This window comes from Tiliqua scincoides, chromosome 3, assembly GCF_035046505.1.
Source record: "Tiliqua scincoides isolate rTilSci1 chromosome 3, rTilSci1.hap2, whole genome shotgun sequence".
Taxonomy (NCBI): Eukaryota; Metazoa; Chordata; class Lepidosauria; order Squamata; family Scincidae; genus Tiliqua; species Tiliqua scincoides.
The window spans coordinates 123,698,298-123,704,297 of record NC_089823.1 but is presented as its reverse complement, the minus strand read 5'-3'; positions in this window follow the sequence as shown (position 1 = coordinate 123,704,297).

Genomic DNA, 6,000 nt, shown 5'->3' with positions numbered 1-6,000 from the left:
TAACTTAGAATCCATTTTAAAAAATACAGCATTGATTGTAATACATGCACTTCACAATTATTATGCAGTGAAAATCCCATTTTGATTATTTTCCAGAGCCCAGGTTCTAAACTGAATGAGGGTATTCATGTAATGGTATTTCAAAGTCATATGTTGTCACTTTGCATGCTACTTGTGTGCAGCAGCCCTTGAATTCAAGGTCAATCACAAGAAGAACAAGAAGAGCAAACAAGAACATACGTATCAATTCCTATATATCACTACTCATTGGAAAGACAATTCAATAACCATACCAAAATAAAGGCAGTTGTGTTCTCTTTCTCTGGTTAATTGGCCATAACTTTTGACAGAATACAAATAATTCAACATTTTGCATGAAATTACCTTTCCAATGATATATACCATGATAACACTATCATGGTATTTATAATTGGAAAAGTAATTTCATGCAAAATACATAAATACACATTTTCCAAAAGGTTTCCAAAATTTTGGCATCCAGTAGTGTCATATAACCATCCGAGGATGTCACCTGGTGCAGTCCGTACCCCCTAGTAATGCCACTGTCACCACATCACAATCACATCCCCCACATGCAGCAAATGCTTTACTGAGAAGGTGGATGGTGCTTGAGAGAGCAGTAGGAATGAATATAAAATAAAAATTGGCTGGTAAGCCTAATTCTACCCAGACTAGGGAGTGGGCAAGAATTCATTGCAGGGTGCCCAGTCACAGCGCACCTTGAGGAGGCTCCTTAATTCAATTATCTTTCCACAGTGCTTGTATATCCTTCTCCCCCTTCCCCAAGGTAAAACAAAACCAAACTCCTTAGCTTGGGGAAGAAGGAAGAGGAGGCAACCGCAGCAGTTGAGGAGGCTTCCACAGTCACACAGAGAATTTCTTTTTCCCACCAGGGTTCCTGAAACATGACTGAGGAGATGTTTGCTAGGACCTCCTCAGCAGGCAGTGTTGCATGAAGCACCATTTCCTGCTGGGAATCTGGATCCTTGTGGGGGAAGGAAATATTCCATGCATCTGTGGGAGTCCCTGCTGCCACCATTGTCTCGTTATTTTTGTCTGCTGCTGTTGCCTCCCACTTTCAAGGTAAGGTGCGAGTCTTTTTATTTTGTTTTTGGCTTTAGGGAAGGTGAAAAGGGGGCAGCAGTGGCAAATTGCAACTTTTCAAGTGCTCAGATTGGAGCACAAGCACTTTTGGGGTGTTCCAGACAGCATGGGGTGACTCATGAATGTTCCTCCATTGAACACAAAGGAAACTAGTATGTCAAGGAGCAACATCTTGTTTTTTACATGGAGCAAATATTTGTATGAAGGAGCTGTCAATCATGTGAGCTTCCGCCTGCAGTCTGAAGCGATTCAAGCTCAGCACAGGCTTCCTACCTTGGTGAAAAATAAACCTAACTACACAAATTCAAAACATGCAATATTGACAAGGCACAGTTTTCTCAGGCTTCATTTTTTAAAGCAATGAGAGATTGCTCATGTTTCTCTGGTTGACTGACCATACTACATATGGTCAATAGCATTAGCCAAAGTCATGCTGAGTACATTTCTCCAATGAGCTGCAATTCTTAATGTGATGCATATCTTTAACACACACATACACACAAACTAGGCATCCTGTTTTTCTTATAAACCAATATAGAAAAAGCGACAGTTTACAGATTTATTTCTTAATTTATTGTCTTCATTTTCATAACATAGACTCTGTGTGTTCCTTCCAAAATCAATATTGCAGGCAGGGTTGTTGATTGTTTTATTTTTCTGATTCCTGTGATGAGAAAATTTGCAGCAGAATTTCCTACATCCAAACACTTAGGAATGGACAGTTAAGTATATTGATGCAAAATAACAAGAAATGAATTGAATCAACAACAAAACTAACACCATCACCCCACTATGAAATGTTCTAGACCAGGGGTGCCCAAACCCCGGCCCTGGGGCCACATGCAGCCCTTGAGGCCTCTCAATGTGGCCCTCAGGGAGCCCCCAGTCTCCAATGAGCCTCTGGCCCTCCAGAGATTTGTTGGAGCCCACACTGGCCCAACGCAACTGCTCTCAGCATGAGGGCAACTGTTTGACCTCTCACGTGAGCTGTGGGATGAGGGCTCCCTCCACTGCTTGCTGTTTCATGTCTGTGATGCAGTAGCGGCAGCAAAGGAAAGGCCAGCCTTGCTTTGTGCAAGGCCTTTTAAAGGTCTTGAGCTATTGCAAGACCTTCATTCATTCATATAAGTTAATCTTTAATATATTCATTTATGTATATTTATGTAAATGTATTCAAATTTTAAATGTAAATTAATTCCTTTTTTTCCACGGCCCCCGACACAGTATCAGAGAGATGATGTGGCCCTCCTGCCAAAAACTTTGGACACCCCTGTTCTAGACCAGTGGTTCTCACACATTTAGCACCGGGACCCACTTTTTAGAATGAGAATCTGCCGGGACCCACCAGAAGTGGTGTCATGACCTGAAGTGACATCGTCAAGCAGGAGAATTTTTCACAATCTTAGGCTGCAATCCTACCCACACTTACCCAGGAGTAAGTCCCGTTTACTAGCATTGTTAAAAGAATATACATAGTAGCTTGTTAAAAGTACAGGTCTGTAACATTTCCCCAAATGCAGTCACACACGATGGTAGCATCAAGTCTAACAGATTAAAAATAAAATATTGAAATGAATGGGGACCCACCTGAAATTGGCTCACGACCCACCTAGTGGGTCCCAACCAGTTTGAGAAACTGTTGTGGGAAAATCCCCCATTTTATTGTATTTCTGGTTACGCTACTTTAACATCAAGAACAGGCCTTCATATATGGATGCTAGCAGGCAAAATGAACTATTCTCCCAGAAAACACTGGCCTACAGGTCTCATTCCCACTTTGGTCAAGTTCAGACTTTTGGTTGTTTGTTTGTATTCCCTCTTTTCCCCTCGCAATCACACATCCTGGAAGGAAATTGATAATCCTACGTTGTATCTCTAGTTGAATGAAACTCAGTAAGCCTGTCAGATAGTTTTCCATTGTATCTACAGTTTGTGTTTGCTTTCCTGAATGCAATTTCAGTAACTTCTGTATTTTGTACCAAAACACTGGATTATACTTGTATTTTGCGTTAACTTAGATAAACCTCACTTAAAGTTGCCAGACATCCTCTGGCACCAAAGAGCTAATCTGCATTTTAGCTGACCCTGCTAGCCCTGTTTACCTGTAACCTGGTTGATTCCCTTCATTCATACCCAAGTTACCTATTAATACATGAAAAGCAAACACCCCCAAGTTACATATTTATCCCCCAAATATTCTGCTTACACATAAGAACATAAGAACAGCCCCACTGGATCAGGCTGTAGGCCCATCTAGTCCAGCTTCCTGTATCTCACAGTGGCCCACCAAATGCCCCAAGGAGCACAGCAGAGGCCTGCATCCTGGTACCCTTCCTTACATCTGACGTAGTCCATTTCTAAAATCAGGAGGTTGCACATACACATAATGGCAAGTAACCTGTAATGGATTTTTCCTCCAGAAACTTGTCCAATCCTCTTTTAAATGCATCTAGGCCAGATGCCATCACCACATCCTGCGGCAAGGAGTTCCATGTAAGCAACTCTTCAATATCCTTAAATACTAAGGAGGTTTGACTAGCAAATGGTCACTCTCCTGAGTGCCCTAACACGGGGTCACTCTCCGGGGTGTCCACACACGCTGCTCACAGAAACTGCTGCTCGTAGACCAGATGCCCAGACAGGTAGCTATGTCTTGTGCTTTGAAGTCTTTCTCTTCTCTCACCCCCCTTGTTCCCTTCTCTCCTCATCTTTAGCTAGCAGCTGGGGTTGGCAGAGCAGGGATCCCTGACATCCTTTCCTACCATTTCTCTTTCTGACTTCTTCGGATGCACCAAATACACTCACATAACACTGCACTCACCACTATAGGACACTCTGATTAGGGCAATACAATAGTCCTGTACTGATTCTTTTGGATATCTATTTTGTGTCCCTTTTAATAAAGCTGTAATCATTTATTGGAATATTTCTCTCGGTTTCTTCTTTAAAAGGAATTTCTGCAGAACGCTGGTTCGCATCCAGTCTAAGGTCCCAGTGTTCCAATAGAGCAGGTATGCTAATTCCCCTAAACAACTAAACCTAGCTCATCTGGTAACAAAACACTGTTCTAGACCCATTCTTGTTGACTACACCAAAAGCATAATATCTTAGTGAAATGAGGGGATTAATGTACTTATTACATTATAGCTTGCCTTTCTTGAATCTTGTATCAACTTGTAATATCAGGAAATAAGGGGCATATGTATGAATCAAAATTGTGGAATGGTGAAGCAGAGACATAAGGCACAGGGGAGAGGGTAAGTGTCTCCTCCAGGTCAGGAGTGAAGCAATCAGAATTAGGCTGCAATCCTAACCACACTTTTCTGAGAGTAGGCCCCATTGAACAAAATTGGACTTACTTCTGAGTAGACCTGGTTAGGATTGTGCCCTAAAGAAAGGATATACCAGGTTGGAGAGGCAGCTTATCTCCTTACCGGCTGAGCTACAGAGAGGAAGGTCCAAGTTAGAACAATGGGAGGATGGGAGGGGGAACTGAATCAAAAAAAGTCTGACTTACCTAATCAATACCTGAGGACAGGACCACCAGGTCCAGTCATCTGCAGGAACCCTGTTGACAAAGAGCTGCTCCTGGATTCCCAGGTGGCGGCTGTGGCCAGGGGAACCTTCGCTCAGCTTCGGCTGGTGCGCCAGCTGCGGCCGTACTTGGATCGTGCAGACCTGGCCACAGTGATCCATGCTATGGTGACATCGAGGTTAGATGGTTGTCATGGCAGCCATGAAATCCTGAGCTGCACCTACCGCAGGGGCCTTGGCATGAACATTGAAGTCCCCAGCACTAACAGGCGGGGGGCCTTCAATGCCACCCCTGAGATCACCCCAGTCAGCTCAGGCAGGGAGACTGTTGGGCAGCAGGGCGGGCGGTACACCAACAGAATCCCAATCCTGTCCGGTCCTCTCAACACAACATGCAGGCACTCAAACCCAGCAGACTGCTGGACAGGGCACCTGGTGAGGGAGATGGACTCACGATAGACCATTGCAACTCCCCCTCCCCGTCCCTGCAATCTTGGCTGCTGCAACACCTGGAAGCCTGGTGGACAAAGTTCAGAGAGACTAACGCCTCCCTCCACATCCAACCAGGTCTCCGTAATGCATACCAGGTCGGCTTTCTCATCCAGAATCAAATCCTGGATGATACAGGTCTTATTATTCACTGACCTGGCATTCAAAAGTAGCAGCTTCAGATCCAGGGACTCGCCGCCAAGACCACCAGGCATCCGAGAATTGGGGGAGGGACCAGAAGGGGAGATGATCTGCCTATGATTAACTCTCCTTCTCCTGTAACGGCCTGTCCGACACCCACTGCCATATCTCCCCTGGCCGGTCACTCTCTTGATAGTGGCACCCTTCCCTTCCCCTGAGCTCCCTCCTGAGAGCACACACGTGTGGCGAGGCCCGCCTTCTGAGACTGGCCTGCAGGCGGATCCTCTGCTGTAAAAACAATTGTTGCTCCTCTCTCCCCTGCCTCCACCGACGGGGAGGGTATCCGACTGCAGCTAGTTGGTCCGCTGACGGAGAGGGCACCTGATCTTCCGGGCACGAGCCACAGGCTAAGAGCCACAGGCCAAGAGCCCTTTGGCTCTTGCCCTTCAGCTTGCGCCAAAGGCTCGCGCCTCTGGCAAGCCCAGCAAGCTGTAAAGTACCTGGGGAGAGAGGAGGAGGAGAGCAATCAGGCAGGCCGGCCTGCAGACTCCACCCCCCAGCCAAACAGTCTCCCCAGCTGGGCCTGATTTATATTAGCCATTTTATATTACGGCTGATTTACATTAGCTGATTTATATTAGCCTAATATTAGCCGTTTTGTTCTCAATACCTTTTCTAATGATCCCAAGCATAGAATTGGCTTTCTTCACT